A 9487-nucleotide genomic window follows, 5' to 3' on the forward strand; every position below is an offset into this window, starting at 1 on the left:
CTTGAAATAAATTTTTTCAAGCCTTGAAAGATAGTAATTGCCAACCAAGACTACTATCCTTGCAAGGCTGTATTTCCAAATTGAAGAAGATATAAAGACCTTACATAATAAACCACTGTTGCAGAAAATATTTAAGGGAATGTTAAACAGATATGATGAGGATAATAACAAAATATAGGCCAAGAGGAAAAATAAGTATTACTGGAATTGTAGTTAAATGAATGAAAAAGAGAAATGAATGAAACGGTGAAATAATGACAATAATTAGCATTCACCTTTCAATAATAGCACTGAATGTAAATGGTCTCAACTCTCAGATTAAAAGGTAAAATTGCAGATTGGATCAAAAATCAAGATACATCTATGTTTCCTGCAAGAAACAAACTTCATCTGGAAAGACATCAAACCAAACACTCAGAAGAAACAAATAATATCAGTATATGCTGGCAAAGTGAATAATTCACCAAGAAAAGATAATTATAAATATAAGTGTGACAAATATTGGTGTACTCAATTTTACAAAACAAATACTACTGGATATAAAAGGTCAAATAGAATTTGATGTTAGAATTGGGGCCCACAGGAAAAGCAAAGAGATGGACTGCAATGCAGAAGAGGGGGATTACAAATGGCACTTGCTCCTGGAATCCTAACTTACAGCATGAAAGAAGCAGGTCAAACCTACAGCGGCACAGTGACTTCAAGTGATTCCAGAGGCCTTCATGGAGAAACAAACAGTGAAATGATGCAGCAGACTGCAGTAGATGGTGAGTGATTCCAATTCAAATGTCCCCAGGAGAGGGCAATTGGACAGTGGCCATTTTGGAAAGGGGAAAACTGAACTCAGGACTCAGAGGAGCAGTGGGTTGATTATAACTCATGGATTCCAGTGTCAAGGTGAGGTGCAGCCATGCGAGACACCCAAGGTCAAGAAGTCAAGTTCAAGCCAGTAAGAGGCACCTTGATTGTTGTGGGCTAAATAACTCGGGTTCCAGCTTCACAGCCAGAAACCATGATCAGCCTGTTCTTCAATGGAGTTGAATATGTAAGCTTGTTGGGAATATTCACCATCCTGCCTTAATTCTACTGTAGGCTTGCTGAGATCAACTAAGATGGATCTGGAATCTTTCTGCCCCTGTGTCTACCAGGAACAAAAAAGACATTCCCTGAAGTGGACACTTATTTTCATCCTTTCTTTTTCTTCATCATTTGTTCTTGTTTTTATGAGTATAAATATTGTTTCAAGGTATTCTTGTTGTTTGTTCTGTTCTCGTCTTTGTTTCTTCTTTCTTACTTCCCTTCCTGTCTTCTTCACAGTATCCCAAAACTTGTATAATCTTCCTTTCTCTTTCAGCCATTTCCTTTATTCTTTTTTCTTTTTCTTTTTTTTAACCAGGGATCAAACTTGGGTCTTTGCACTTTCAAGGCAGGCAGTGGAACCACTGAGCTAAATCCCCAGCCCTAAGCCTTGTTTCTGATATTATTCATGTCTTCTATTTTTTAAATTTTTTCCTCTTACCCATGTCAAAAATCTTTCTACAGGGGGATAGTTACTATATACAATTTTCTGGTTGGTTTTAGATTTTCAAATAAAACTCCAAATCTTGTTAATATGGCTAAAGGGGGCAAATTAATAGTCAATACAGATTTTCATTTTTCTAGACTGTGCTTATTTTTATTGTTGTTACTGATTTACTTTTTTAGTCAAGGAGACATTGATGTTCTAATCAGTTATCCTTCATTATATGCTACTTTGAAAATTGTCTGAATGTCATAAACAATACTATAGACCAATACAAAGAACCAGGGATAGGCTAAACAGGAAGAAAATCCTCATCCCAAGTAACTAGAAGAGGTAGTATCTTGCAACAGACTTAAAAGCCAATGATCAACTATACCTAGAAGCCATCTCTGAAAAATAGCTATTTTATATATCACTCTAAATACTAATAATAAAAATACTAGTAATAAAGCAATCTATCTTAAGCAGTTTGCAAGAAAAATGTAGAAACTAAACCAAAACAATAGAAAATAAGAAGATACAGAAGCAAGATGCTACCCCAAACTCCCAGCTTGCCCAAGTAAAACAAAGGTGGCAAAGAGGTGGAAAAATTTGAAAGCCACCCACCTGAAATCTCTCAAATGGTAAAAGTAAAAGTAACAAAGCAAGTGAATAAGGCTCTATAAAAAAATCAAATTAGATGATTTCCCAGATTAGTGAAGAAATGATGACCATAATGAAGAACATGGTTAGTGAATTTAGTGTAGGTACAGATAAAAATAGTGAAGCTTAGACAAATGATGGAAACCATAAATGACCCATGTAGGAAAGAAATGTAACCCATGCAACAGATTCTCACAGATATGCATGAGATTAAAAATTCTACTGAAATTATATGCAGCAGAATTGACCAAGGTGAAGAGAGAATATCAGATTTAGAAGACAGGTTTGTAGTTAGTGATCATGAAAAGAAAGCCTTCTTAAAAATAGCACGGGACTACAAAAAATCAATTCAACAGCTACTAGATAATTCAAAGAAAAATAACATGTTTGATCAGAGTCAATGAAAAATATGAGATATCACAAACGATATGAAAAACCTATTCACAGAAATACTGGCAGAAAACATTCCAAGCGTGGAAAGAATTGAACATAATGACAAGCTAGGCATATAGAACTCCAATTAGCTATCATAAAACTATACTAAAGCATATAAAAGTAAAGATTCCAGAAAATCAACACAAGAAGAGAATATTAAAAGCTGTTACAGAAAAGAAACAAATTACATATAAAGGAAAAGAAACTCAGCAGACTTCTCAACATGAACCTTTACATTAAGGAGGGCTTAGAGTGAAGTATTCAAGCCCTAAAAGAAGATAATCCCCAACAAATATTGCAAAACTGTCTTTCAAAACCAGGGGAAAAATAAGACATTTCCATGACAAAGGACACCTAAAGAAATTCATGGACTACCAACTCAATCCAAAATGTTCTGAAGAACATTCTAGAAAGATAACAGAGACTATAGTTCTATAAAACCCAATAGAATTAATCCATAAGTCAAGACACAGAATTAAACAGAATAGAAAGAAATGGAACCAAAAGCTGGAAAATTATATAAGAACAATGTGAATGGTCTCAAGTCAACAATCAAAAGAAACAGACTGGTAGAATGCTTCAAGAAATAAGATTCAACAATATGCTGTATACAAGAAAAACATTTAACTCAAAAAGAAATTCATAGAATGAAAGTCAAAGGATGGAAAACAATACTTAATGTGACAGGAATCTGCAAAAAAGTAGGGATAGCTATTCTATTTGCAGCCAAAGTGAATTTCAAGCCAAGACTTATCAAAAAATACAAAGATGGACACTATATTCTTGTTAAGAGAACAATCTAAGATGAAGAGATAACAATCACAAATGTATAAGCACCAAGACCTGGCACACCCAATTATATAAAACTAATATTAATGAACATGAAAAATCAAATAAACACATAAAATTTTAATTGGGAACCTCAATACCCCACTGTCACAAATTAATCCTCTAGACAAAATTCAGGAAAGAAGTAGCAGAACTGAAACAAACCTTTGAACACATGGACATAGTAGATGTCTACAGAGTGTACCAACACACAACACTGAAATACACATTCTTCTCAGCTGCACATGGAACATTCTCTAAAACAGACCACAAATTGGCTCACAGAACATACTTAAATTATCCCATGCATATTATCTGACTATAGTGTAATGAAATTGGAAATCAATGGCGAAAGAAACCACAAAAACTCAACAAACACATTGAAATTAAATAATGCCCTCCTGAACAAGCAATGGGTCATAGATGAAATTTAAGAAGAAATTAAACAGGATCTAAACTTAAATGATAGTGCCAATGCAACATACCAGAACTTATGGACCTTGATGACAGCAGTCCTATGAGGGAAATTTATAGCAGTGAATTCCCACATCAGAAACACAGAGTTGAAATGAACAGTCTAATGTTGAAGCTCAAACTTCCAGAAAAAGAAGAGCAAGTCAAGCCTAAAGCTCATACAAAGGAAGGAATTATAAAGATGAGAGCAAAATTAATTCATCTGAGACCAAGAAAACAATACAATCAAGGAATTGAAGAGTTATTTCTTTGAATGATTAAATAAAAGTGACAAATTGCTAGCCAACCTTATCATAAAGAGGAAAGAAAAGACTCAAATCTATGCAATTTGAAATGAAAAGTGTGAAATTACAACATACCCTGGGAAATCCAGAGAGATAATCAATACCTACTTCAAGAACTTGTATTCTAATAAGTTGGAAAACACAGAAAATATGAACAGATTCCTAGATACATATGAGTTATCAAAGCTGAGTCAAGAAGACATAACAATTCTAAATAAAGGGCCAGGAATTTAGCTCAGTGGTTCTGCCAAGTGAATGTAGCTCAGTGGTTCTCACAAGCACAAGGTTCTGAGTTTGATCCTCAGTACCAAAACAAATAAACAAACAAAATTCTAAATAACTAATATCAGTCAATGAAATTCAAGATGCAATTAAAAACCTACCAACAAAGAGAAGTACAGATCCTGACAGATTCACTGCTGAATTCTACAAGAAATTTAGAAAAGATCGCATGCCACTATTCCTCAAATTCTTTAATAAAATTGAAATAGAAACAATACTCCCAAACTCATTCCTGGAGCAAGCATTACCTTGATACCAAAACAAGAGAAAAACCCACACAGAACTACAGGTCAAACACTAATGAACACAAATGCAAGAATCCTCTATAAGGCAAATAGAATGAAGCAAATACGAAAGAAGATTATACACCATGAATAATTATGATTCATCTCAGGGATTTAGGGGTGGTTTAACACATGCAAATCAATAAATGTAACACACCATATTAAGATAACTAAGGATAAAAAAACATGATCATCTCAATAAGTGCAGAAAAAGCATTTGACAAAGTCCAAAGCACATTTGTGATAAAAATAAACCCTACAGAAAATTGGAAAAGTTGTTCTTTATCTCAAACTGATAAAATCCATTTTTGACAAACCAAAAATCAACATTATACTAAATGGTTAAAGACTGAGAGTTTTCACTTTAAAAATTAGAATCAGGACAATGATGTGCTCTATCACCACTTCTATTCAATATAGCTTTAAAAATATCAGCCAGACCAATTAAACAAGAGAAATAAATAAAAGAAATAATTATGGAAAAGTATGTTAGTTATTTTTCTCTCATTGGTGAGACAAAATACCCAATACCCAGTTAAATGGGGAAAAGTTTCAGCTTATGGTTCATAGAGGTTTCAGTCCATAAACAGCTGTCTTCAAGACAGGGATGGCAAATAGGCAGCATACAGGAGAGACAACATGGCACACACAAGGTAGCAAAGGTAACAAGTGACTTTAATAGTGTCTATCTCCTCCTTTTATCTTATTCACACTACTGGGATTAGGGTAGTGCCAAACCAGTCACTCAGGTGCAGTAGTTTAGTAATCACCAATCCTAACATCACACACTCTAGATCCATCCACCCATTACTGCATAAGGCTTTGGGGGGACATTTCTATCCAAACCATAACATTCTGTCCCTGGCCCACCAACACTCATGTACATTACTTTACACAGAGGAATTTATTCCATCTCTAAGAGTTGCTGGAATCCCAACAGTTTCAGCGTTACTAAAATGTCCAATTCCCAAGTATCCTCTGAAATTTAAGGCAAACTTTTAGCTACAAGCCTCTGTATGCACATGAAAAGAAAGTTAAACACTTCTTACATACAATGGCACAAGATAAACATTACCATTCTAAAAGGTACAAATAGGGGGATACAAAAAAATGGGACCATGGCAAGTCCAAAATTCAGCAAGGTAAACTTTAAGTCCTGTAGTTGCATATACAGCATCTGAGGCAATCTATGGCAAGTCGTGAACGCCAAAGGGCTTAGGTGGCTCCACTCCTGCAGCGCTCCTGGTGGTTGTAGCGTCCATGGCTTCCTTCTTGGGCCAGCTCTGCGCCCCCTTTGCTGGTTTCCTCAGAAGATCCATGTTCCTCACTTCTCTAACATTCTGGTGTCTCCATGGCACATTTGGCTTCACATTTACAGCTCCACATATTGCCCTCTCAGGGGAACACAGCTTGGCCTCCCAGGACTTCTGATATCTGGGTGGAAGAATTCCTGACCCCACAATTCTTGCATTTTATATCACATAAAACAAGAGACACATGGAAGGTACCAAGGTTTTCTTCCAGCTGTAGTAGTAGCCAGGCTTTCTTCTCTCTTGGCTGTAGGGGTTGAGTACCTGGATCGCTGAGTACTCTGAATCTAACTCTGAGGAACAAATTCTCTAGGCCTCTGCCATTCTGGAACATGGTGCTCTGGGGCTCTCTTCTCAAAGAAAACTCTCACTTTTGCAATTTTAAGGCTGCAAAGGGTAGTCTTGCTGCTTTCTTCTGATGCCCTCAGGACATCTTTTCTACTCAGTTCCTTCTCAAAATCAAGATCTACTCCTCTCTATCTTTGCAGTCCACAGCAAAACTGGAGCTTCCTTTTTGGCCAACTCAAAACATTTTGAATCATTCTGCTGGGATCTTTGCTCTTGATTCTTAACATAAATCAGGCTAAAAGCACTCTACTGCAGCCATGCCACTGCCTCAATATTTGACTGTCTTGAAATTTCTTCTACAAGATAAATTAGTCCATTGCCCCTAAAATCAGTCTCAGGAAAAGTCTTTGAACAGGAGCAAAATGCATACAAACCAACACATATAATATGGAGTCCAACAGCCAATGTGTTTCTTCTTAGCAGAAACCTACTGAACTTGGTTTTCACCATCTTTCTGGTCTTCTGAGCTCGGATCAGAATCTCCCATACAGAACAGCCCAACACATTCCAGGAGCTCTACTTATTCAGCCAACAACTCTGAATTTTTCCTATCTCTTCCCCTGCCCACAAGCTAATTCCAAAGGCTCTTAAGCCACATGTCAGGTAATGTCACAGCAATGACACCATTTCTCTGGTACCAAATTTCACTGTTAGGTACTATTCCCTCATTGCTGAGACAAAATATGCAACATCCAAAGTTAAAGGGGGACAGGTTTATTTGACTTATGGTTCATGGAGGTTTTAGTCCATAATCAGCTGGCTCCAAATCAGGGATGGCAATAGGCCTCATAGAGGAGAGACAACATGGCACAGACCATGTAGCAAAGGTAACAAAGTATAGCAAAGAAACCTTAACAGTGCCTTTTTGCTCTTCTCATTTTATTCAGACTACTGGGCGTAAGGTGGTGCCAAACCAATTACTCATGTGTAGTGGTTTAGTAATCACATGCCCTTAATCCTAGCATCACACACTCTAGATCCATCCATCCATGACCACATGAGGCTTTAGGGTAACATCTCTACCTGAACCATAGTAGAAAAAAAGAAGTTTAATTATTATTTGTGGGTGACATGATACTCTAAATAGAAGATCCCAAAACCTAAAAGACTTCTAGATCTAATAACCAAAATCAGTAATGTAGGTGCATAAAAAGGAAATTCACAAAAATCAATAGCACAAAAATGACAAATTAACTGAGAAATAAATTAAAACCACGCCTTTCATAATAGCATCAAGTCAACCAGAATTTTTGAATATTTTGGTAAACAATTACCTTCTCCCTAAACTGTGTACTGTACACATCATAGAGAGCATCTGCTATGCTGGGTCCTAATCTTAAGGACCTAACATCACCTAAATCCACATCAAAGAATCTTCACCTAACTACCATCATCATATTGTTTGTGGTTTATTTGGTGCCAGAAATCAAATCCGGAAGTGTATGCTAAGCATGTGCTCTACCATTGAGCTACACTCCCAGCTGCCAATCATGCTTTCTCTACATGTTCAATTTCCAAGAAAGTACCCACATACAGAGTGAGTTCTAATTAAAATACCTTATATGGCTTATTTCTGTCCATATCAAGCCTCTCTCACAAGCCCACAACTATGCCTACTTACAATGAAAGCCAAATCAATATAAAGTAAAAAAAAGAAAGATTGCTTCTGAGGAAAGTGTACTACTTACATATAGTTTCTTTCCTTTAAAACTGTTATTGCTTCTCCAGTTGTTTCACTGACCCTATGAGGTAGAACCATGTCTACTGTGACTCATTTTCCAAGTTTGGTAGGAAAATGTTAAGCGTTGTACGATTCAGATATTCTTGCTAACAAGCAGTGTACCAGCCTTTAAGACACTGAATTTACAAGAGCATGGAAATTAGTTTCAATAAACTTTTCTTTTGATAAAAAAGAAATACTTAAGAATCAATCTAAAGAAGAATGTAAAAGGCCTTTACATTGAAAATGACAGCATTCTGAATAAAGAGATCAAAGAAGATATCAGAAAATGGAAAGATATTTGTTGTTCTTGGACAGAAAAAAACAGTAAAGTGAAAAGCCATACTTCCAAAATTGTTACATAGATGCAATGCAAACTCAATTAAAATAACAATAGCATACCTCACAAAATTAGAGAAAATAATCCTTAAATTTATTTGGAATCAGAGGACACCTATAATAGCAAAAGCAAATCTAGGCTACAAAGGCAAGGCATGGAGCATCACAATTCTTACTTTGAAAATATACTACAAAGCTACCATGATAAAGACAGCATACTACTGGCACACAAACAGACCCAAGGATCAATGGAACAGACTAGAAGATGCACAAACAACTCCAACTCTACTCATCCTCCTTATCTTTGAAAAGGGGCCAAGCATCTTTACTGGGAGAAAGACAGCCTCTTTCATAATTGATGCTGGTAAACTCTTTTTTCACATGCCATGGCTTATATCTCTCATCATGCACTAAACTAAAATAAAAATAGATTAAAATCTAAATATTAAAACAGAATTACTAAGTCTATTGGAAGAGTGAATGGCTAGAACTCTTGAAGAAATAGGTGTTGCCAAAAATTTTATGAACAAAATACTGATGGCACAGAAAATATTGCAAAGAATCAACATTAAAAAGTTCTTGCACAAATAAATGGTGTTGGAAAAACTGGATGTCAACCTGCCACAGATTAAAATTAGACCCTTATCTTTCGCCATGCACTAAATTAAAATCCAAATGGATTAAAGATCTAAATATTAAAACAGAAACATTAAACTTGCTGGAAGGTAAGTTAGGCAGTACTCTGGACGACATTGGTATAGGAAAAGTCTTTATGAACAAATCCTCAGTAGCACGAGAACTAGCAGATAGAATCAACAACTGGGATCTCATCTTACTAAAAAGCTTCTGTACTTCAAAAGAAATCATCAGCAGAACTAAGAGACAATCTACAATGTGGGGAAAAATTTTTACCAGCTGTTCCTCAGACAAAGGACTATTATCACGGATATATAAAGAACTCAAAACAATCAACCCCCCCAAATATAAAGACCCGATTAAAAAATGGGCATCCGAAATGA

At 35.8% G+C, this 9487-nt stretch overlaps 1 pseudogene; it reads left to right on the forward strand.

The window, feature by feature from the left end:
* Positions 1 to 628: 628 nt before the first annotated feature.
* Positions 629 to 9487, forward strand: part of LOC104854390 — a 30737-nt pseudogene continuing 21878 nt past the window's right edge.

The sequence above is a fragment of the Fukomys damarensis genome, unplaced genomic scaffold, assembly GCF_012274545.1.
Source record: "Fukomys damarensis isolate Sample0158 unplaced genomic scaffold, DMR_v1.0_HiC HiC_scaffold_39, whole genome shotgun sequence".
Classification (NCBI taxonomy): Eukaryota; Metazoa; Chordata; class Mammalia; order Rodentia; family Bathyergidae; genus Fukomys; species Fukomys damarensis.